This window comes from Hordeum vulgare, chromosome 3H, assembly GCF_904849725.1.
Source record: "Hordeum vulgare subsp. vulgare chromosome 3H, MorexV3_pseudomolecules_assembly, whole genome shotgun sequence".
Lineage (NCBI taxonomy): Eukaryota > Viridiplantae > Streptophyta > Magnoliopsida > Poales > Poaceae > Hordeum > Hordeum vulgare.
Window position 1 is genome coordinate 387609723 of NC_058520.1, and position 26472 is coordinate 387636194.

The window sequence follows — 26472 nt, forward strand, 5'->3', positions numbered from 1 at the left end:
TCCCTTAGCTGAAACTCTCACAAATGTTGATAACAGGCGTTTGCCGTCTTGGCCGTTAACTGACTTGTGGGGCCATGTTAGAACTCTGTTGACTGTGGTGTGGCTTCGCTGGTTGGGCCGTGTTTGTGTTCATAGGACGGGCCCGTTAGTTTGTTGGTAATAAATTAAAAAAGCCTACTATCGATGGATGCAGCCTGCTATGCATGCCGTCTTTGGCATCGATGTAGCCTGCTATGCATGCCCGTCTTTGGCATCGATGTAGCCTGCTATGCATGCCCTTCTTTGGCATCGATGTAGCCTGCTATGCATGCGAACACCGCCACGCACGCATCTAGTGACCTAGACCTAAACGCATGCATGCACGCTGACATGCACACATCGATCCGTGCCGCACAGTTGCCAGTGGATTCAGTCACTCTGCAACGTCTTTTCACGCGTCGCAGGCATACGTGCCGGTGGCAGAAGGGGCAGGCTGCACGCACGCTCGCGTCCATATGTCGAGGCATCAGTTCACGCTGCACGGCTGCCGCTCGATTCAGTTGTGCCGGTGGTAGAAGGGGCATGCAGAAGGGGTAGCCGCCAACGCAGAGCATGCAGAAGGGGGAGGCAGGCAGCCGCCAACGCAGCAGGGGGAGGCAGCCGCCAACGCAGAGCACGCTGAGCCGCCAACGTAGAGCACGCTCGCTTCGATTCACGTTCACACATTGATGATCGCATCGGTTCACACAGCAGCAGTGAGTCACGATCTACGCCGTTTGCGCGTGTACCCGCTTCGTCTCCCCCGGCTATTTAAACTGCCCTTCATTGCCTCTTCTTCTACAGATCCATCTGCGCCTCCCACTTCTCTTCTTCCCCCAAAAGCCAGAGCGGTTCCACTCAGCGAAGCGTTCAAGATGTAGTTCTACGGCCCAACGTTCCTACGGCCTCCCACCGTGCCGGAACGGCGGTACCCCGCCAACGTCGTCGTCGAGGAATCGCTCCGCGTGTGGGCGTTCTCACGCTGGAGGGGTAGCACTGAGCTTGCACGGGGGTTCCTCTGTGCGGGCTTCCACCACCTCCCGACGGGCTCGCCACCCATGTTCAACCTCGTGGAGCAGCGTCCCCACGCCAACGCTCCACCGGTAGAGCTCGTCGTCCACTTCACCAACAGGTTCGATGCCTACCACCTGCTCGCCAAGGTGTATTGGTGTGGGTGCGAGTTCATCGCATTCACCACCTATAACATCTTCACCGACTTCGAGAGCATCTTCCCCGCTCGTGACCGCATGCACAGCCTCCTGTACCACCTCAGCGACAACAGCCTTGAGGAGGAGGAGTACTGAAGCCGGCGACGAAGAAGACGGTGAAGCTGGCGGTTAAGGTGAAGACGACGGTGAAGACATGGCGGTGTTGCCCTAGCTACCCTATCTAGTAGTATGTAGTATTAGTTTGGTGTGTGTGTTGCCCGACCTAGCTACTAATTATTATTATCTATGTAAGAAATTGGTGTCTATGTCCCAAGAACTTATATATGTTGCCCTAGCAACCCTATCTAAGTTATATTAAGTTATGTGTGTTATATTAATGCTTTGTTATGTTTGTATTTTGTTTGTCCAAACTAAGTAAAAATTATGTGTTTATTGATGCCTTCTAAAAATAAGAACATATTGTACATTTGTACACGGCTTTGGTTTGCTGAGCTATGTATTTTTTAGGTATTCCAAGAATACTTTGGTTTTCAGAAATATTGAAGAATCAAATACTTTGAGATGTTTGGCTTTAGTCAAAACTGTAGTTTTATATACTTTAATCCCTACTTTAATATGTAGAAAACTGCACTATGTTTGAAGTATGGTTGGACCTCTTTTTCCAATCATGAAGTATAAATTACACTATGTAGAAAACTACACTTTGAGATGTTTGGCTTTAGTCAAAAGGATAAATGAAGGGACCCATAAAGGAAAGCCAAAAAAATTCCTCAATGAGATAGAAGAGATTGGGCAATCAAATTAGTGAAAAAAGAAATCAAAAACAAAAAAGAACAAAGCAATCGTTCCTAAACAAAAAAGAAACATCACTTGTTTCTGGGCCTCATTTATCCTTTGTGGGCCTATTGCAGCTTGATTCTCTTTGGGCCCGCAAACTAGGTTTTTTTTCTAGCAGAACTGACGAACTCGAGGACAAAAGTTTGGCAAGTGCGAGAGAGAAGAGATGAACTTGATGTATATCCCTCGTTCTGCTCAAGTACTGCTTACTGTCATCTGACGAGCTAGGGTATGACCCAACACTCGAGGTTATTAGATAACAAAATAATCCTATCACTGAACTGGTAGTTGTCTTCTGTCGAAACTGAAAGTGTGGAAACTTAACAGTAAACCGCATACATTCAGAGATCGACAGTTGCACTAAACAGAGTTGCATTTGAGATAAACAGACGAGGATTGCTAAACAGTGGCAACAACAGTAGACAAACATCTCTAACGAGAGATGGCCATCAAGTAAAAAATTCCTAGAGCAAATATTCCTAAAGCTATCATATTGGATTGCTTATTCAACTCAATCAGCTGCTTGAAGTTCTTGTTCATCTTCTTCAATTTCGTCTTCAGTTCGACATCTACCACCGTCGGGTATTCCGGATGCGCTGCTGCTGCCGGAGTGGCACTGTCATGGGGCAGATTGAACTCGCGGATTGCATCCCCCCTCGAATCCAGCAAGCCCAACCCTTGAAGCCTCTGGATGTAATCATCCATCCACTTGAAATGGTGGCATTTCTTCACGATCTGAAAACGAAATCATGTAACCTAAATCCAAATCTGACAGAGATAAAGGATGCGAGGAAAACTCAGATCTAACCTGCCCCTCCGGCTTGCTCTCGCATTTGACGAACTCGTGCCCAAAGTTCCCATTCTTCTCCTCCTTCGAAGTCAACTGCTTCAGTGGCACAATCCGTGGGCAGTTAGTGCATCGAGTCATCGGCACTGGACCATACACCGGCCATGTGGAACGGGGGGCTGACGAGGAGGTCAACATATCGCCCGAGAGGAAAAATCAGAGGAATTGGTCGAGAGGAAGAAGAACGAGAAGATGGGGAAAGAAACAGAGGAATTGCTCGATCTGCTCGATGCCTTTGTCTGTCACATGGGGAAGGGGAAGCTATATTGACGATTTGCCACATTTTATTTTGCAGTTTGAATATTTGAACCAACTCTTAACACTGACATGTGGTGGTCATGTGCGAAAAATACAATTTCATATGTAAAGTGGGGCGAATCGTAAAAACCCGAGAAGGTCAGTGCAGTAGCCAATCAGGATGCATCACGCGGATCGCGCATGCCTGCCCACATCTGACGGGTGGTGTTTGGCGCTAGGGTATGATCCGACGGGGGACGTTCGACGCTAGGGTTTGGAGCATTTCTGTGGGGTTATGACCATTTTTTGAAGTGACTTGTCGAAATCAAGTTCAAATGTTTTTCAAAAATTCAAAAAAAATCAAAATGTTGTAATTCTTGCACACATAGCCGTCATATGTGACAAGGTTATGAGAAAAAAATATAAACTTGGTGTAGGTCATTTTCATGAAAAAAGCCTTCACAAAAATGAGCTATCACCTATGAACATTTTCAGAGTTCGTAGAATAGGGAGAGAGGGTCTAGGGTTTGAAAAAAAATTCAAAAAAATCAGAAAAATCTCCATTGCTTCATTTTGGAGTGAATAAGAAGGATCTGAACTTACTTTTTCATTTTCATATTTAAAACGTGTTATTTGACGGTTTTGAATTAAAAGCATATTTTTTCAAAACAAATGTAGTAATATGAATATTAATCAATAAATAGTGAGACTTCGTTTTTACCCTATATATATGGAACAAGTGTTAATAAAAATATATATGTCTCATTTAGGGAAGGTAAAAAAAAACTTGATTTCAAATAGGGCTGTTTACCCTAGCTTTCGAGCTTGTTTCTAGCACATTTCTCATTCGGACTGTTCACCTAAGAATATTGGACTTGAAATGCTCGATCAAATACACCGCATAGAGCAATGAACCTCCAATGTTCAACTTCAACTTTGGCTCGAATCCAAATTTCGGCCCAAATTCAAATATTGATTTAAATTCAAATTTTGATGGAAATTTGAATTTTGACTCAAATAAGGAACCAAAGTAGAAGCAACATTATTACAACTCATGCCAACATTATTACAACTGATGCCAACATTATTACAGTAGCTCAAAGCTACCAAGTTTTAAGATGCCAACATCTTAATACAAATCTACCAAGTTTTAAGTGATCGACTCGCCCTCAAATTGACAACACAAACATTTTCCAACAACTTAATTCAAATTTTTGACTTGCTCCTTGTGTTTGCAGCTGGCTTCACAGTCAGGCTCCTGGTTTCCCTAGTTGAGATGCTCTTTTCTTTCAGACTCTTGTTCCTTTTGATCTTGGGCTTTACTTGGTGTTTTCCCCGTGGAGGTGCTGATGGAGTAGTTCCACTCGCCGAGCACTTGACGACCATTTGACGGTCATCTATGGGTTCAGTAATCTTTAAAGGCACAATTGGAACAATTACCCCCTCCTCTTCCTCTCTTATAGCTTCAAAACCATCAAAGGCCATGGTTTCAAAATCTTCTGCTTCATTTGCTGCTGCATTCTCCACTGCATCTTCAATTTCCATTGCTGCTGCATTCTCCACTGCATCTCTCCATTGTTGTTGCATTCTCCTCAGCATTGGCTGATGTCCATCTTTCCTCCTCTCCAAATGATGCATCCACTGCATTGGTACAAAGCCTAGCAATATGCCCCAGAACTCCACACTTTTTGCAAGCACGTTTCTTTGGTAGACGACCCTCCTCACCTGCTCTAATCCTCTCGTTCCTTGGTCTTCCTGGTGGTCTAGTAATGACAAGAGCGTGGAGTTTGAACCCTGGATCTACTATGTTCCATTGATCTTTCCCCAATAGTGCAGGCACATTGTCAGCATAAGCAGCCATAAATTTGGCAACAGAGAAATACTCACAGCAATATTGATCAACTTCACCATCTGCACCCCCGATAACGGTCATCAGATGTAGGGCATGTATGCATGGCTTCCCACGGATCTGCCATTGCCTACAAGTACATTCTCTAGTACTTAGGTTCACAGGATACCTCCATACCCTATTTTTAGTGTCAGTATAGGTAACCTCTGCCTCATATGTACCAGATCGAATACATTTCATCTTCAGGCCTCTTGCCTTCAAGTGCAATGCCTTAATCAGTGATGGGAGCAGTTGATGACCAACATATTGTGTTTCTGCAATTCTTTTGCGAAGAGCCATCTTTATCATGATCATTTGCCTCATCTTGTCAAATGCTTGCCACAACAAGAGCCATTTCACTGACTTGAACTTTGAATTGAAGCACTCTGCAAGGTTACTGTTCACATAATCTACTTTGCAGATTTCGTTGAATTTGCTTCTTGACCACACCTTACCATGATGTGCATCCATGTACTCCTTCACAAGAGGATTTTGAGCATACAACACTCTCAAATGGTGTTCATGCTTCCTTTTGCTGCATGTGTATGATGCTGGCCATAAGTTCTCATCATAAACTTTACCTTTGAACTTCTTTTTGAATTTATGCGCTAGGTGTCGCATACATTCCCTATGCTCCACTCCAGGGAATACAATTTCCACTCCACTCTCTAAACCCTTGCAAGCATCTGTGTGTACAGCCAAACCTGGGGGTGTGCCTATAATGTTGCGCAACTGCTGTAGAAACTAGACCCAACTTTCCTTAGACTTTGCCTCCACCACACCAAATGCAACTGGGAATAGCCAGTTGTGACCATCAACTACAGAAGCTGCTACTAGCAGTCCTCTCCATCTTCCAGTCAAATGTGTAGCATCTACTGTTGGGGAACGTCGCATGGGAAACAAAAAATTTCCTACGCGCACGAAGACCTATCTTGGTGATATCCATCTACGAGAGGGGATATTCGATCTACGTACCCTTGTAAATCGCACAGCAGAAGTGTTAGTGAACGCGGTTGATGTAGTGGAACGTCCTCATGTCCCTCGATCCGCCCCGCGAACTGTCCCGCGATCAGTCCCACGATCTAGTGCCGAACGGACGACACCTCCGCGTTCAGCACACGTACAGCTCGACCATGATCTCGGCCTTCTTGATCCAGCAAGAGAGATGGAGAGGTAGATGAGTTCTACGGCAGCGTGACGGCGCTCCGGAGGTTGGTGGTGATCTAATCTCAGCAGGGCTCCGCCCGAGCTCCGTAGAAACGCGATCTAGAGGTAAAACCGTGGAGATATGTGGTCGGGCTGCCGTGGCAAAGTTGTCTCAAATCAGCCCTAAAACCTCCGTATATATAGGGGGAAGAGGGGGAGCCTTGCCTTGGGGTCCAAGGACCCTCAAGGGGTTCGGCCGAGCCAAGGGGGGGAGTCCTCCCCTTCCAAACCGAATCCAACTAGGTTTGGAAGGAGGAGTCCTTGCCCCTTTTCCCACCTCCTCTTTTTTTTCTCTTTGATTTTCTTCCTATGGCGCATAGGGCCTTCTTGGGCTGTCCCACCAGCCCACTAAGGGCTGGTGCGCCACCCCCAAGGCCTATGGGCTTCCCCGGGGTGGGTTGCCCCCCCCGGTGAACACCCGGAACCCATTCGTCATTCCCGGTACATTCCCGGTAACTCCGAAAACCTTCCGGTAATCAAATGAGGTCATCCTATATATCAATCTTCGTTTCTGTACCATTCCGGAAACCCTCGTGACGTCTGTGATCTCATCCGGGACTCCGAACAACATTCGGTAACCAACCATATAACTTAAATACGCATAAAACAACGTCGAACCTTAAGTGTGCAGACCCTGCGGGTTCGAGAACTATGTAGACATGACCCGAGTGACTCCTCGGTCAATATCCAATAGCGGGACCTGGATGCCCATATTGGATCCCACATATTCTACGAAGATCTTATCGTTTGAACCTCAGTGCCAAGGATTCATATAATCCCGTATGTCATTCCCTTTGTCCTTCGGTATGTTACTTGCCCGAGATTCGATCGTCAGTATCCGCATACCTATTTCAATCTCGTTTACCGACAAGTCTCTTTACTCGTTCCGTAATACAAGATCCCGCAACTTACACTAAGTCACATTGCTTGCAAGGCTTGTGTGTGATGTTGTATTACCGAGTGGGCCCCGAGATACCTCTCCGTCACAAGGAGTGACAAATCCCAGTCTCGATCCATACTAACTCAACGAACACCTTCGGAGATACCTGTAGAGCATCTTTATAGTCACCCAGTTACGTTGCGACGTTTGATACACACAAAGCATTCCTCCGGTGTCAGTGAGTTATATGATCTCATGGTCATAGAAACAAATACTTGACACGCAGAAAACAGTAGCAACAAAATGACACGATCAATATGCTACGTCTATTAGTTTGGGTCTAGTCCATCACGTGATTCTCCTAATGACGTGATCCTGTTATCAAGCAACAACACCTTGTTCATAATCAGAAGACCCTGACTATCTTTGATCAACTGGCTAGCCAACTAGATGCTTGCTAGGGACAGTGTTTTGTCTATGTATCCACACATGTATATAAGTCTTCATTCAATACAATTATAGCATGTATAATAAACGATTATCTTGGTACAGGAATTATGATAATAACTATATTTATTATTGCCTCTAGGGCATAATTCCAACATCTACAGCCAAATAGGGCCTGCAACCATCTAGAAACCCCTGCCAGCAAGCCTTGAAACAAACAAAAGCCCTTCTGAAGCACTCCTTCTGAAATGACTTCCCTTTTATTTTGAATTGAATTGTATGCTTGTCAATCACTACAACACTCCCTGGACTTGCCATCTCCACTTCAGCTTTGAAAGTGTAAAGCAGCTGAAAATTGTCATTCCATTGACCACTAATTCTGTCAAGAGCCTTTTCCCTAGCATTGAAAATTCTCATGTAAGGAATTTCTATCTTGTACTTCTCAAAAAGCTTCCCATGGAGTGCTGTTGGACCAAGTCCAGGTTCTTCTCTCAGCCAATCCAATATAGCATCTGCCACCCACCTAGTTTTTGCTAGCTTGGTTTTGGCCTTCCCCCCTCCCCCTCCAGGTGGACAGGTGTGCTTCTGTGGGTTTTTCTTTATCTGAAACAAAATAAAAGGGTAAAAATTAGTTAAGAAACCTTACTCAACAATCTGAAACTAAATTACTAACTGAACTTGGATTACCTGAATATATTTGCTCTTTCTCATACGAGATGCATGCAACTTCCACCTACACCTAGGATATGGACAAAAAACTGTGAACCTTGCTGGCTCACTCCTTTTAATCTTATAGGTGTTTTCAGATATAATGCACCATGTTGTCACTGCATTCCGACAGTCCACCATTGATTGGAAAATGGTACCTACACTAAGCTCAGGTTTTTCCCTATTCCACTCAATTGTTGGCATGTCATCACCATCGTATTCATCCTCAATTAAGCTGTCCATGTTCTCCACCTTCTCTTCATCGTCAGTGTCATCACACCTAGCTTGGCTGATGGGATCCTCTATATATTCGTCATCCACTGCTTGCTGACTGGCTACATCGACCAGTTCAGGAAACATCATCTCGTCTTTATCATCATTTGTAGGCACTGCCTCGTCAGGTTCTGCATCCTCTTCTACACCAACTGCAGAAGGTACACGAGAAGCAGCAGCTGAATCGGAACCACAATTGGCAGCAGCCATGTTGTGGCTCCATGAACCACTTGCTTTACTTGGTGTCGACCTACAAGGAGTGTCGGGGTGCTGGCTATTAGCATAGGCAGATGATGTCTGAACTCCCTTCCCCTTCACCCGTTCTGCGCGTGGCTGAAGCACATCGTTTGGAGTTTACCGAATCGGCAGCCAGCAATCCCAGCAAAAAGCAATGGCATATGATCGTCGCAAGTTAGTGGGAGAAATCATTGCTCGTCACTGCTGAAGTAATTCAGTTCAACAGCATCGACATCACTCGAGGGATATGTGTTTCTGAGCTCAGCTTGCAAATCTTTGAAAGATATGCTCGTTTCTACCACTTTGGGATAGAAAAATGATGAAATCAAATGCAGTTTAGTACCACGCAGCACACTAGTTTCCATTCTAATCGCCAGCCGGAAAGCCAGCGCGGGATCAATCCTATTTTGTTGAAGGAAATAAAGGCTTCAGTTAGCCGGGTAAAATCGAGCACAAATTCGAACGATTCAAGCAAACAGAAGTCAAATACGGCCTACAATACGACTTAGAACGTTAAGTCGAGAGGAAACAATGCTTACCCAGGTTTAATCCATGAATTATCTGCCGCAGATTCGACCCAATCCTCTCCACGGGCGACTGCATTCCGGGCGTCCTCACTCAACATCTCCATGTAATCCTAGATGGGGAGGTGGGCTATATCTGGCGGAGACGCGGCGTCGCCGACGAACGGAATAGGGGCATAGGGTGAAGGAAACAACTGCGGTGGACGCGGCACGACGCCGGCGGAGGAGGCGGGGCGGCGCGGTGCAGTGCGGCCTGTCTAGATATGTTTCAGATTCAGACAAGCTGCCCAATACGTGTCTCCTTGCGGTCCCACCTGTCAGCAAGCAACAGTCAGCCGAAGACTCGGCCCCACTCGTGAGAAATTAACGGTCAATTGACGGTCAATAGACGGTCAAGACAACAAACGGCCGCTATGAGCATTTGTGAGAGTTTCAGCTAAGGAAGAGGGGAAAAGTGAGCAAAAGTTTGGAGCGTGGGGAAAAGTGAGCACAACTAAGGAACCAGGGGCACTAATTTAAATATCCCTTCTTTAAAACCCTTGTGTCGCCCTCAGGGCGTCTTATGATGCTTGACCCGCCATGGCAATAATGATTTTGAACATCAACCTGTTAGGCTTAAAAACATACATCAAACCACCTCAGTGAGTAATGGATGATAATAAATAATAACCGACTCAAGATGTTAGGGTGAGTCGGAAAAATTTGAAAAACCTTGTGGCAGTGCCAGGAGGGTGAGAAATAAGAATTTCGTTGGCTCATTCAAGTCGCGACAGGATAGGACGAGTTATACAAACTCAAGTGCTACCCGAGGGAGACTTTTTGTATAAAAAAGCTCAAGTATTTAGACCGGCTGATCAGGCCCAAGTCAAGCTTCAATGAAGCAGGTTCAGTGAACCAATGGTTTCTCTATTTTCCATGTGGGGCGCTAGCCGGTACCAGACATGTTTTAACCAAGGCGAGTTCAGGGTCCATAAAGCGGAGTAACTCGCCAAGAGTTCATGGGTCCATATGGCGATTCGGCCAACACACAGTACAGTATAACCATTTGTAATGCGGTAATTTTTCGCAGGCCAAATGGGTAGTAAGGCTGATCTCAGTGAGAGGAAGCCCCCAAGTGACCTATGATTAGGGGAAAGACCGGTCATAGGATTGTAGAAGCGTATACGCTATTACCACAAAACGACTTGGGAACAAATAGCCCCCAAGTAAGCCGGCCTAATCCACAGAATCATATAAGGCGCCTATGTTTGAATCACGCACTTGTAGCGACTTGATCCTCTTTGGCTTATCGATACCCAGTGTTGTAATAAGTGCATCATGGCGACTTATGCTCTCTGGTATGGATAGCGTCCATGCTTGGGTGACTTGTTGAGGAGCAAAATAAAAGATCCATGCTTTCAATAAGATGAAATAGCAGGAAAGCCCCCGAGCTTGTGGGCATCAATTTTATTGCTTCATAAAAATGAAAACTTACAAAAAAGCACAGCTAATAGCTCAAGTGTAATAAGGCCGCAAGTGGGCTATGTTCCAGGGGCGAGTTGACTCAGCCTCCGTGGTTGGCCGATCAGGCCGCAGATCCACCAGAGAGTATGACCCGTTGCGAAGGCTTTTGCTGACGACGAACAGTCCTTCCCATGGTGGTGATAACTTATGCATGCCAGTGCGATCTTGGATCAATCGAAACACTAAGTCGCCCTCCTGAAAGGTTCGGCTCTTGACCCGGCGGCTGTGGTAACGCCACAAGTCCTGTTGATAAATAGCCGATCGAGCGGTAGCCAAGTCGCATGCTTCCTCCAAAGCGTCCAAAGAATCTTGACGCGCCAACTCGTTGTCCTGTTCCACATAAGCAGCAACTCTGGGCGAGTCATGCCTAATGTCAGTGGGAATAACAGCTTGTGCTCCGTATACCAGGAAAAAGGGAGTAAAACTCGTAGAATGGTTTGGGGTGGTCCAGAGGCTCCATAGTAGTGAAGGCAACTCCTCAACCCAACACCCTGGGGTGCGTTCCAAGGGAACCATAAGTCGGGGTTTGATTCCTCGCAATACTTCCTCATTCGCTTGTTCCGCCTGCCCATTAGATTGTGGATGAGCCACTGCAGAGACATCAAGCCGGATGTGCTCACGATGGCAAAACTCCTGCATCGCTCCTTGTGATAGATTAGTACCATTATCAGTAATAATGCTGTGTGGATATCCGAACCGGAAGATCAGTTTTTTCAAGAACTTGACCGCTGTCTCCGCATCACAAGCACCAACAGGTTCTGCTTCGACCCACTTGGTAAATTTATCAACCGCCACCAACAGATGAGTTTTTTTGTTGGACGACATCTTAAAGGGGCCAACCATGTCTAGCCCCTAGACCGCGAAAGGCCAAGTAACAGGTATCATCCTTAGTTCTTGAGCCAGCACATGAGCCTGTCGTCCGTAACGTTGGCAACCATCACATCACGAACTATCTCTTCTGCATTTGCATGAGCCGTCAACCAAAAGAAACCGTGACGGAACGCCTTTGAAACCAGGGAGCGTGACCCTGCATGATGCCCACAATCTCCGTCATGGATGTCGTTCAGAATCACGCATCCTTCTTCGGAAGAAACGCATCGTTGGAATACCCCAGAAGTGCTTCGCTTATACAATTCGCCATTGATGATGACCATGGATTTGCTTCAACGGACAATTTGGCGAGCCAACACCTCATCCAAAGGTAACTCGCCTCGTGCGAGATATGCCAAATACGGAAGAACCCAATCCGGCGTAACACGGAGAGCCGCCACAAACTGGGACTCAGGGTCTCGTATTGCCAACTCCTCTTCTGAGGGCAGCCTTACGGAAGGATTATGCAAAATATCCAGAAAGAGATTGGGAGGAACCGGCTTACGTTGTGAGCCGAGACGCGAAAGGGAATCAGCTGCTTCGTTAAGGTGTCGGTCACTATGATCAACTTGATAGCCATGGAAATGACCCGCCACATCAGACACAGCCCTTCTGTAAGCCGCCATCAGGGGGTCCCGAGAATCCCAAGTACCTGAAACTTGCTGAGCCACTAGATCAGAATCACCGAGACATCTGACCCGCGTGAGGTTCATCTCCTTGGCGAGTCGCAAACCATGAAGCAAGGCTTCGTACTATGCAGCATTGTTGGTGCATGGAAACATGAGTCGGAGAACATAACAGAATTTGTCTCCGTCGGGCAAAATCAACACCACGCCAGCCCCCGAGCTTTCCAATTGCCTAGACCCGTCAAAGTAAATAGTCCAGTACGTGAGGTCGGGCCTGTCTTCCGAAATCTGTAATTCGTTCCAATCGTTGACGAAGTCAACCAAGGCCTGAGACTTGATAGCCGTGCGAGGGGTGTATCGCATGTGGTGCGGCCCAAGTTCGATCGCCCACTTGGTGATTCGCCCTGTCGCTTCTTGGTTTTGGATGATGTCCCTGAGAGGAGCAGAGCTAACCACCGTGATGGGATGCTCTTGGAAATAGTGTTTGAGCTTTCTACTCGCCATAAAGACCCCATAGACCAGCTTCTGCCAGTGCGGGTATCGTTGCTTGGAGAGAGTTAGCACCTCACTAATGAAATACACCGGGCGTTGCACCGGATATTCCTTCCCTTCTTCCTTCCTTTCGACGGCCACTGCCACGCTCACCGCTTTGGAGTTTGCCGCAATGTACAGAAGCATAGGCTCTTTTTCAGTCGGGGCGATCAAAACCGGCGGATTGACCAGCTACTGCTTCAAGGCTTCAAAAACTTCATTGGCCTCGTCTGTCCAAACAAAACGGACATATTTCTTAAGCAACTGATAAAGGGGAATAGCTTTTTCTCCCAGGTGTCTTATGAAGCGACTTAAAGCCGCGATACGACCCGCCATCCGTTGAACTTGATTGATATTCGCTGGTTTCCAAAGCGAAGTAATCGCCTCGATTTTGTCCGGGTTGGCCTCAATGCCGCGCTCAGACACCAGGAAACCCAACAACTTTCCTACGGGAACGCCAAAGACACACTTGGTGGGATTAAGCTTCATCTGGTATACCCGCAGATTGTCAAAAGTTTCCCTTAAATCTTCCAAGAGTGTCTCCTTCCTATGAGTTTTAACCACAATGTCATCAACGTAAGCGTGGACGTTGCGTCCGATTTGGCCACAGAGACAGTTTTGGATGCAACGCTAGTAAGTCGCCCCAGTGCTTTTGAGCCCAAACGGCATGGACACATAACAAAAAGCCCCAAAGGGGGTTATAAAAGCTATCTTCTCCTGATCTTCCACAACCATCTTGATTTGGTGATATCTGGAATAAGCGTCCAGGAAACACAAACGCTCATAGCCCGCCACTGAATCAATGATTTGATCGATGCGGGGAAGGGCAAAAGGGTCCTTTGGACAGGCTCTGTTAAGATCTGTGTAATCAATGCACATGCGGAAGGTGCCGTTCTTCTTGAGCACCAGGACCGGGTTAGCCAACCATTTGGGGTGGAAGACCTCTACGATGAATCCGACGGCCAAAAGACGGCCGACTTCTTCCCCGATTGCCTTGCGTCGTTCCTCATTGAACCTGCGAAGATATTGCTGAATCGGCTTTGCTTTTGGGTCAACATTAAGATGATGCTCAGCGAATTCTCTCGGTACACCATGCATGTCAGAAGGTTTCCATGCGAAGATGTCCCGATTCTCACGGATGAATTCGATGAGCGCGCTTTCCTATTTGGGGTCCAGACCCGCCCCGATAGTGAACTGCTTGGTTGAGTCGCCAGGGACGAAATCCACTATCTTAGTATCATCTGTTGGTTTGAACTTGAGGGGAGGCTCAGTGTCTGTTGGATTCTTTAGAGGTGACATATCTGCTGCATCAACATTGTCCTGGTGATATTTGAGCTCTTCTGCAGCGCAGGCGACTTCTGCGTAAGCCGCATCCCCTTATTCACACTCTCTTGCTATCCTCCTGTCACCATCAACCGTGATGGGCCCCTTAGGACCGGGCATCTTGAGTTTAAGGTAAACATAGCAGGGGCGAGCCATGAAACGGGCGTAAGCCGGTCGCCCAAACAACGCATGATAGGGGCTCTTTAACTTGACCACCTCAAACATAAGCGACTCACACCTGTACTTAGATGCTGTTCCAAACGCAACTATGAGTTTAACCCAGCCTATGGGGTATGCCGCTTTACCTGGGACAATTCCGTGGAATACCGTGGTTGACGGCATTAAATCTTTCTCTAGCAGGTTCATCCTTCGAAAAGTGTCGAAGTATATTATGTCGATGCTGCTACCACCGTCCATCAGTACCTTCGATAAGGTATATCCCCCGACTTGAGGAGCCACGACCAACTCTAAGTCACCGGGGTTGTCAACTCTGGGCGGGTGATCCTCCCTACTCCATGATATAATCTGCTCGGACCAGTGGAGGTACCTAGGGAGTGCGGGCTCAGATACACTGTACGCTCGGTGATTCACCTTTTTATCATGCTTGCAGGCATTGGTGGTGAAGACGTGGTATTGCCCATTGCTTAATTGTTTGGGATTGTTGTGGAACCTGCCATTATCATCTTGCCCCTGTGGGGGTGGCTGTTGAAAGACCGCGGGCGGGTTATACCGCCATTGGTTATGCACCGGATACTGGCCGCTGCTTGGCTGCGAGCCGCCCTGAGCCCCCGGTTCGGGGAAGCCGCCGAACGGGTTTAGGCGTTGATAAGGTGCACCGAACTGTTCCCGTCGTTGGTCTGGGTCACCGTTTTGCCCTTTTTTGATCGCCTCCGCCCGAAATTCCCGCATCACGTAACAGTCCCCCCAGGAGTGAGTCGCCGGTCCGTCCGCCATGGCGTGGTGCGGGCAGGGGCCCTTGAGTATCTCGTTATAATTGTGCGGCTTCTTGCCACTGTAACCCCTCTTCTTCTGGCGCTCGTTGCCGTTGTTGGCATTGGTGTTGGCGACAAAGTCCGTGGATTCTTCCTGCTCCCTTCTCTTGTCGTTCCCTCCGTGATTATGGCAGGTGCGTCCCTGAAACCGGGTATGATTTTTGGATGACTCGCCTTTCCTCGGCGAGTTGGCCTTGCCACCATCCTCTCCTGGATCTTTGGTATCGTCCGCCTCGGCGTACCTAGTGAGGGTGTCCATTAGTTCCCCCATATCCTGGACCTTTTGCTTAAGTCCCAACTTCAGTACCAAGGGCTCATAGTGGCAGTTTTGCTCCAAGATCAGTACAGCCTAAGCCGCCGTGATGCCATCCAACGAGTGAATGATTTCCGTGACCCGCCGCATCCAGTGGTGAGCCGACGCATCAGGGCGCTGAACGTAGTGTTGTAAATCGACTATTGTCATTGGGCGCTTGCAAGTTCCTCGGAAGTTTTTGATGAAACGGTCTTTCAATTCAGCCCCAAGTTTGGATGGAGTTGGGGGGCAGGTTTTTCAACCAAGTACCCACCGTTCCCTCGAGCATCATTGTGAAGTACCTGGCGCAGATTGCTTCACTTACATCGAGCATGTCCATGGCGATTTCGTAACTCTCAACCCATGACACCGGCTCAAGGTCCGGGGTGTAGTTAGGCACCTTTCTTGGTCCCTTAAAATCCTTCGGCATTCGCTCATTGCGAAGGGCGGGGGCCAAGTATGGCACCCCTACCTGCCTGCCGCTGCCAACGAGCGGTGTTGGGCCGGTTTGGATATCCGGGTGATCCTGACCCGGCGGGTCCCGATGGTCAGGCGGGTTAACCTGGGGAAGGGGTCGCGGTGCGCTGGTTATGGCGGTCTGGTCCTCTGGCCGGCTCCTAGTGCGGCTTGCCTGGGGGGTGGAGTGCAGCCGATCGACGCTGTGCGAGAACTGGGCGTTTTGAACCACCGCTGTCTTCAACATCTCAATGGCGTTCCTTGCTTGTATTTCACCCGGGGTGTTGCCATGAATCGGAAGGGACTCTAAATGGCAAGTCGCAGCGAGCATGTTGTCCACCAGGTTGGAAAAGTGACCTCGAGGAGTTTGGAATCGAGGGGCGCGATCAACCGCTGGCTGAAGCGGCAGGTTTGGCGGCTGGCCCGGCCCTCCTCCCGGAGCGTCTCCTGCCCCGGGAGTACGTGGAGTGTCGAATAGGCGGGTAGGGTTGAGATCACGGGGTAAACTCCCCTGGTGCCTCCGCTGATGGACAGCGTCAAATGGGCGCTGGTGCCTCTCGAGCCGCCAGTTTTCGGTGTTCAAGCGGGCTGCCTCAGCGGTGATTTGAGCTTGCCGGGTCTCGATCCTAGCGGCTTCTATTTCAGTGTCTTGCTGAGCCTTTGCCACCCCATCTCTTAGCTTTGTCAACTCGGCGTTTATCGTGTCCTGGTTTTCTGCTGTTACAGGGGTTGCCACGATCCTTGTTATCTCTGCCGCCAAATCCACCAAGATTGCAGCTGGGCTTCTGGATGTTTCGCAAGTCCTGTCGTTGCCTGCCGGGTTTGGCGGGGGCTGAGTCGCCCCTGCCATGTAAACGGCGATCTGACGACGGGTCCGGTCGAGAACCTCGGGGTCTATTGCTAATGACAGGCCTCCGAGGCAGCCCCCATGTAGAAACTGAATTGAATTTGAGTCGCCCTTGGATGATTCGTCATGAGTGTTGACCGGTGTGGTCTCCTGAGTCATCGACCGTTCTGGTCCCTCAGATCCCTGTGTGAAACCAACAAAGACCGGGCGGGTTAGATTTGGCGTCGCGACAGGGCGTACATACCTGGCCGGCTCGACGATGTCGGTGAAAATGTCCGGCTCAGGCATAGGCGATCCAACCATGCCGACAAAGATGTTGATCTTGCCGAAGGGGATTCTGTAGCCGGATTCAATTGAATCGGCCTCGGGCCCCCACGGCAAGTTATTGATGTAGTAATTCCCGCGGCGGCTCTGAGTCATGAGTCCCGCTACCTAGCTCCCTGACCCTGGTAGGGCTCCCTTTGAGAACTCAACTCCACCGTGCGCAGGCCCCACGGTGGGCGCCAACTGTCGTGGTTTTGTCATGGCAGATGTCCTCGTGAAAGGACTTAGTGTTGGAGCCATCGCACCTTGGTGGCAACTCAAAGGGGTTGAAGGGGAGCGAGACAGAGATTTACCCAGGTTCGGCCCCTCGTGAGGAGGTAAAAGCCTACGTCCTGCTTTGTGTTGTATTGATGGTGTTTCGATTACAAGGAGGGCGTAACTCGCCTGACCTAGCACTCGATGATTTCTAACCTGCCCCTCCTTCCCTGGGACTCGCCTTTATATATAGGTCGAGCCCTTAGGGTTTACAAGAGTCCTTGCCATCACGCAAGTCATGATTCTTTCTATCTCTAAGTTGTCGTGCTTTCCAAGACTGGAGTACTCCCCGATAATTGGTTCTCCACGAGGATCTTGAACCGCCATCCAGCTCCCGGGCCTATTGGGCCAAAGCTTAAATCGTCAAAGGATGAGTCGCCCACTTGGTGACCCGGCCCAACTAGGGCGGGTCACACCGCCGATAATATCCCCAACACAATGGCAAGGGCACACGGAGTGCCCAAGTCCTTCTCTCCCAAATCCCACCAAAGCAGCTAATTTTAGGGAGGAAAATGAGAGGAAGAACGAAGAAGAACACAAAGAACTCCAAGATCTAGACCCAAGGGGTTCCCCTCACTTAGAGGAGAAAGTGATTGGTGGAAATGTGGATGTAGATCTCCTCTCTCTTTTCCCTCAAGAACTAGCAAGAATCATTGGAGGGATTGAGAGTTAGCAAGCTCGAAGAAGGTCATCAATGGGGGGAGAACATGAGCTAAAGAGATAAGATTCAATGGGGAAGAAGACCCCCTGTTATAGGTGGGGAAAAATCCAACCGTTATACTTCACAACCCGCACAGAGCGGTACTACCCCTCATGGGAGCGGTACTACCGCTCGGTAGGTTCACCAACCAAGCAAGGATGTGAAAAACAGTCCGACTATGCGGTACTACCGCTCCTGGAGCGGTACTACCGCTAGGGAGCGGTAGTAAAAAATTACTACTGCTCCGGGGGCGGTACTACCTCTCCGGGGGCGGTACTACCGCTACAAGAGCGGTACTACCGTTGGCACCAAGAGCGGTACTACCGCTGGATACGGAAACTGCTGTAACTTCCGCATACGGACTCCGAATTCAACAAAACCAAGTTTGTTGGAAAGCTAACGACATGGGCTAACACAATCTTGATAGAAATATCAATAATAAGAAAGTGAGAAAAATACCATAAGATAATGGTGAGAACCCTTCTTCAAATAAGACCTGTAAAAACTCCCAACATCGAAAACATCATAGAAGAAGCATATGGACTCCGTTTTCGATGAACTCGAGTGTGCCATCAAGATGGTCATAAGCTCTAAAACTCACAAAGAGAAATACAAAACAAGAACCAAGAAGTATGATGCAAGGATGCAAATGGTTTGAGCTCTCAACGAACGATACGATCAAGCTACTCACTTGAGATCCCCCCTTGACAGTACGACAATCTATCCTAAAACAGAAAACCTATCAAGGGCAAACCTATACCTTGCACCTCGTCCTCTTGAGCTAGATGACGATGATCTTGGCTTCCTCAAGATGGACCACCTTTCTTGCTTGCGTTGTCTTGATGAAGACTAGTTGATTGCTCCCCCATACACACTATGGGTGAGCCGCTCTTCAGCATATCTTCACAAGTCCATTGTCACCATCCTCCATCACTTGACGTCATCCTCCATGGGTTGTATGAGATATTCCTCTTGCTTGCGTTGGCTTGATGAAGACTGGTTGATTGCTCCCCCATACACACTATGGGTGAGCCACTCTTCAGCATATCTTCACAAGTACATTGCCACCATCCTCCATCACTTGACGTCATCCTCCATGGGTTGTATGAGATATTACTCTTGACGCAATCACATGGAAACACACCTAACCCCACATAGAACTCTCAAGAATACCATGGGTTAGTACAAAAATACGTACTGGACAATGATTACCATACCATGGGATCACTTGATCCCTCTTGGTACATCTTGTACGCTTTGTGTGTTGATCATCTTGATTTACTCTTTGTCTGACGATCTTGATCAACCTTGTGTCTCTATGACCATTCTTTGGATAATACCTTGAATACCACCTTGGTCATCATATAAACTCCTTGAACCCCAACAAATGGACTTCAAGAAGTGCCTATGGACAAATCCTATAAATATAACTTAAGGCAACCATTAGTCAATAGGAATTGTCATCAATTACCAAAACCACATATGGAGATATATGCTCTAACAATCTCCCCCATTTTGGTAATTGATGACAACCACTTCAAGAGAGTTTATATAAGGAAATAATCATAACCAAGCGCACACATAAAAAAGCAATAATGCATGCGTGCAAGATGTAAATGCTTACGCAATAAAAGCAAAACCCTCTAAACATATCCAAAGTAAACTCTCTAAACTTCTCCCCCATTGGCATCGATTGCCAAAATGGACAAAAAGTTTAGAAAGCCAATATAGTAGGTGGTCCTCCAAAAAGTGTGTACTTCTCAGCAAATGGGTGCAAAGAAATACACAAATATAATGATAAGTAGTTGGAGGAAAACAAACTATATTGAGGACCCAAAGATTGCAAAAAGAAGGATCATATGGCACAAAGACATACAAAATAGAATCAAGCAATCAAAAGATACCATATGGAACAAACAATCACATGGTCCTTCGAACCACATGAATAAAAGATACTATGATAAAGGCAAAGGAGTGTTTTATCAAAACTAGAGAAGCTCCCCATGATTTGCGCACCAATAAGAGAATTTTGTATTTGATACAAGTGCACAAAATAGGATCGTTGCTCCCCCAAAATTAATAAAAACACACAACGAGTGCAAGAAGATAGATGAGACAATAAGCATATCACTTGCACAAAACAAATGGTTGAGCAACATGTAATAGAAGCAACTTAAGAATAGGCTCAACCAAAATAATGTGTGTGAGTCATCGCAAAGCACTTGAGAAGACTAAGATAAGGATGAGCATTACTCATCAACATAGTCTCGATGAAATGAGAAACAAAGTGCAAGACATATCATTCCCACACACACATACTAGAAAATGGTTTCACAAGCTTACTAATAAACAAAATAAGACCCAATGCTTGTGACAACCCATGGTGAAGATAGGAAATAAGAACCTTGTCAAGAGGAGGAATACCAATCGAAATGGCAGAACCCTCATCAAGACAAGCATGAGGAAAAATAATCTTCACGGCCAAAGAGTGCATCAAGATGTAGGAAAATAAGATACGCACTCAAGACAAATCCTTTCACGAAGCCACCAAAGCTAAAAAAGGAAATGCAACGGTGGACGTGAAAAAAAAGAGGTTATCAATTAGAGATGTAACTTCTCTCATGTCTAAAAGATTCTAAGTAGAAGACAATCATGATGATATATATCCACAAAGAAGGATGTACACATGAAATGGTTACAAGAAGGAACAAACAAGATATCCAAAAGGAAGTCATAAATATATCAATAAGATCTTTGCTTGGAAGCATAGCACATGGCCTAATATTTTCTTATTGTACAATATGAAATTCCAACATACGAACATCAAAGGCATCCCAACTAGCAATAAGACATCATCGTTTGGATGCTTTGAGAAAGGAAACAAGTACTACAAGAACGAATCAAGAGATTCATGCCATGATGCAACCTGGAAAAGAAAAGACATGATTTTGGGCCTTTGCAAGAAATGAATGCATGAAGTAGATACTTGTTACCGAGACAACAATGGATTGATGTAGTAGATAGTTGTTCGTTGATCATCCTTGATCATCCTAATTTGGCTCCAATAATCACATGGTCTCAACACCTTCCTTATAGGTGAGCCGAGCATCCAACGCACCTCAGATTGTTCCTGGAACAAGAAAACAAACAAAATGGTGCCCAAGCTCATTGGGACCAAAGAGTTAGAAAACCAACAATACATAGGACAAACTCCACATACATATGTGCACAAGGATATGAATTTGAATTTCATGCACACTTTAGCCAATTTATGACAAGGTGGAGTTTCCCCTATATATTGGGTCAAAGAAAGCAAGCAAGCAAAAGAAGCTATATATAGTAAATATGCATGCTCAAGGCTTTCAAGAATCAACTCAACACAAAGTTGATAATACACCAAAAGACAAGGTATCAAGTGATAATAAGATACCAAACGAAAACCTATCACTTGAAGGATAAAAGATACCTCAAGGAATGAGATATCCATTGACACATGCCAAATAAAAGGAAACAAGATACCAATTGAAGGAAAACAAACACGAGGTATCTAGTTTCCAAAAGAGAGCTAGGTTCCAGCAAACCAAACCCTCGACAAATTTTCATGATGGCACAAAGCATCATAAAGAGCAAGACTTGCCTCCCATCAACACACACTTGATGGGGATCAAAGGATTTTATGACGGGCGAATAAAGAGAGTGTTCTAAAGAAAATAGGATAGCTCCCCCAAGGGATGTGCATTATATAGAATTCGCATTTAAATACAAAATATACAAGATGGGATCATCACTTTCTATATATCTATAAAAACACTAGACATGTTAAAATAGATCCACAAGAGGCAAGGAAGACAAACGAAACACAAAATCCAATGTAAAGACGGTTAGCAATTCCTACCACATGATGGGAATACCAATTGTCAAGGACAAGAAGTATTTTGGAAATGATACTCATTGGTAGATCGCAAATATATCCAAGATCATCTTTGCCCATAAAACGCAAGCAAATGACACTTGTAGAGCAAACATGCCACCTAGGAACAAGATAAGTTACAATATCAACACTAAGTGGCAAGACCTCAAATGTACACATTCTCTAGGCTTGTAATATGCACATAGCATATTACTCCCCCATAATGTGATAACCCAACAATATTAACAAGTGGCAAATTTAAACCAACAATAGATAATTAATGGACCATATAGAATTTGAATTTCTCATGAGTAAGACATACCATATAGAAACTAGATAATCTTGAAATATCAATCCTAAGTGGTATTCCCCATGTATACACATTTATAGGATTGTGAGGTGTGCAAAGCACATCACTCCCCCACAATGGGATAATCCATTAATCTCTCACAAGAGCCAACAAAGATACAAACAAGATGCAAAAAGGCTCAATACAATACTCACATGTACATGATATGCAAACCAACATACACATACTCGATTACTCAACATAAGCACGTTGGAAGCACAACATGTACAAACACATGCAAGGTACAAAACCACAACATGCAAAGGGGCAAGCAACTAACAATGTAAACAGTTTAAGTACAAGTTACCCTAAGGAGGCACATTGGATATAAGATAGAAACTCGATAATCCAAATGACTTGGCTTGAGAAAATATGAATGACGAAGACCCCTTAATTCTTCATTATGTATCCAAGTCTCTAATGTCCTCCACAAACACCTATTGATCAAGTTTGAGCTTGTTGGTCCCCAACCACGTTGGGTCCTAAGAGTTAGTCACAATAGGCTTGGCAACCCAAATGGTACTTTTCTTGACACCACTTTGAGTACCAACAAACTTGGCAAACACATTGCCAACCTTATCCTTCCCAAGTGAATAGATATCATCAATAATGATTGGGTTGGATAAATTACCTCTCGTGCAAGAAGAAGCGAAGTGACCCTTCTCACGACATAAGTAGCAACATCTACCCTTTAATTTCTTCCCTATTGATTTCTCAACATGAGGAGTGTTGGCTTGGGTCTTTGCTACTGCGACAACAGACCTTCCCTGGCAACGGCGCCAGGAATCCTGCTGCTACGGGCTACGCCTATAGGGACTTCCTTGGCAAATATGCAAAGGATTTCCCCGCGGCCTTGGAGCCTTGCGTTGGTGTTCCCTTGAAGAGGAAAGGGTGATGTAGCACAGCGGCGGTAAGTATTTCCCTCAGTTTGAGAACCAAGGTATCGATCCAGTGGGAGGATTGCGTCAAGTCACAAGTACCCGCACAAACACAAAGAGCTTGCACCCAACGCTATGAAGGGCTTGTCAATCCCTTATAGATTGTTTGCAAAGTGAGAACTGAAAGCCAAAAAGTAAACAAAGCAAAGTAAAAGTGAAAGTGGAGACGATAGTTGTGAATAGACCCGGGGGCCATAGTGTTCACTAGTGCCTTCTCTCATGAAAGCAAGTAGACGGTGGGTGAACGAATTACTGTCGAGCAATTGATAGAACCACGCAAAGTCGTGACGTTATCTATGGCAATGATTATATCTATAGGCATCACGTCCAAAACAAGTAGACTGATACTTTCTGCATCTACTACTATTACTCTACACATCGACCGCTATCCACCATGCATCTAGTGTATTAAGTTCAAAGGAACAACGTAACGCCTTAAGCAAGATGGCGTGAGGTAGATGGACAATCTCAAATCTATGATGAAAGGCCATCTTGTTACCCTTGATGGCAACAACATGATGCGTGCCTTGCCGCCCCTTCTGTCACTGGGAAAGGTCACCGCACGGTATGAACCCAAAACCAAGCACTTCTCCCATTGCAAGAATCATAGATCTAGTTGGCCAAACAAAACCCAAGACTCGGAGAGACTTACAAGGATATCAAATCATGCATAAAAGAAATCAGCAAAGACTCAAATATAATTCATAGATAATCTCATCACAAATCCACAATTCATCGGATCTCGGCAAACACACCGCCAAAGAGGATTACATCGGATAGATCTCCATGAAGATCATGGAGAACTTTGTATTGAAGATCCAAGAGAGAGAAGAAGCCATCTAGCTACTAACTACGGACCCGTAGGTCTGAAGTGGACTACTCACGAGTCATTGGAGAGGCGATGATGTTGATGTAGAAGCCCTCAAACTCGAAAGTCCCCTCCGGTAGGGCACCGGGAAGGGTCTCCAGATGAGATCTCGCGGAAACGGAAGCCTGCGGCGTTGGAAAAGTGTTTTCATGGATGCCCTGATTTTTTCTGCGATTTTAGGGAGTTTATAGGCCAAAGAGCTAGGGCAGGGGAGCGCCAGGGAGGCCACAAGCCTGGTTGCCATGGGCCCCCTGGCCGCGGCAACAGGGCTTGTGGGCCCCCTGCCTTGGCCCTCAAGTCCTCCGATCTTCTTCCGTTCTAGATAAATTTATTTCGAGGATTTTATTCCCTTTGGACTCCATTCCAAAATCAGATCTGAAAAGAGTCAAAAACACAGAAAAACACGAACTAGCATTTGGCACTGAATTAATAAGTTAGTCCCAAAAAAGATATAAAAGGTATACAAAACATCCAAAGTTGACAAGATATCAGCATGAAACCATCAAAAATTATAGATACGTTTGAGGCGTATCAAGCATCCCCAAGCTTAACTCCTGCTCGTCCTAAAGTAGGGAAGTGATAAAGAATGAATTTGTGATGCTTTCATGCTACCTAGCATAGATGTCCTTTGTAACTCCTCTTATGTGACGTGAATGTTCAGATCCATTAGATTCAAAACAATAGTTTGCGATTGATGTGGAGACAATAATACTTCAAGCAAACTAGCAAGATAATCATGAACTTTCAAAATAACTAGGCCAAAAGAAAGTTATCCCTACGAAATCATATAGTCTGGCTATGCTCTATCATCATTGCACAACGAATTTAAATCATGCACAACCTCGGTATTGGCCAAGTAATTGTTTTCACACCTTTACTTTCTCAAACCTTTTCAACTCTCACGCAATACATGAGAGTGAGCCATGGTTTTAGCACTATAAGTGGAATAGAGTGTGGTGGAGGTTGCAAGGCAAACAAGGAGAATATGGTCACATTGACTAGGCATATCAATGAGCTATGGAGATGCTCATCAATAGATATCAATGTGAATGAGTAGGGATTGCCATACAATTGATGCACTAGAGCTAAGAGTATGTGAAAGCTCTTAAAGAAAACTAGTGGGTGTGCATCCAACTTGCTTGCTCACGAAGACCTAAGGCAATCTTGAGGAAGCCTATCATTGGAATATACAAGCCAAGTTATATAATGAAAATTTCCCACTAGCTATATGGTGGTGACAAAACGAGAGACTCTCAATCATGAAGATCATGGTGCTTAATATGCACAAGTGTGGAAAGGTGGTAGCATTGTCCCTTCTCTCTTTTTCTCTCATTTTTTGGTGGGCTCTTTGGCCTCCTTTTTTGTGGTGGGCATCTTTGGCCTCTTTTATTTCCTCACATGGGATAATGCTCCATCAATGATGATCATCACACTTACAACTCAAAACTTAGAGCAATGATGACTCTATATGGAATGCCTTCGGTAGTGTACCGTTACAATGATCTAGCAAGACATAGACATTAATGGAAACATCATGCTAGCTATCTTATGATCATGCAATGGCAATGTAGAAGTGGTGGCACATGTCATGGTGGTAGTTGTATGGCAATATATCTCGGAATAGCTTTGAAAAAGCCATAGTAGGTAGGTATGGTGGCTGTTTTGAGGGAGGCTATATGTGGGTTTTGTGTACCGGTGAAAGTTGCACGGCACTAAAGAAGATAGTGATGGTGGAAGGTGAAAGTGCATCTAAACCATGGACTCAGAATTAGTCATGAAGAACTCATGTACTTGTTGTAAAAGTTTTAGTAGTAATCGAAACAAAGCATTCAACGCATACTCCTAGGGGAAGGGTTGGTAGGTATAAACCATCGCGCGATCCCGACCGCCACATAAAGGATGACAATCAATAGACTAATCATGCTCAGACTTCATCACATAGAGGTTCACCATACGTGCATGCTACGGGAATCACTAACTTTGACACAAGTATTTCTAGATCCACAACACCTTACTAGTATAACTTCAATATTACCACAACCACAACTCAAAACTAATTGAGATGAATCAAACTTCTCCAACTACTCAATGCACATGAAGGTGGAAGTTTTCATATCCCTTTGGATAACTACCCCTTTTGAGACTACTATCATAGCATAGATAAACTACCAAGCCACGCACCGCTGTGCTCTAAAAGATAGAAGTGAAGCACATAGAGCAAAATCAACTAGCTCAAAAGATATAAGTGAAGCACATGTGAGCTGAATTGCCTAACCAAAGGATATAAGTGAAGCTCGACAAAATCACGGTGAGTGCATGTCTCTCTCTCTAGGTGTGCAGCAAGGAAGATTGTGACACAACAAAAATAAAAGACTCCTACGATACAAGACGCTCCAAGCAAAACACATAACATGTGG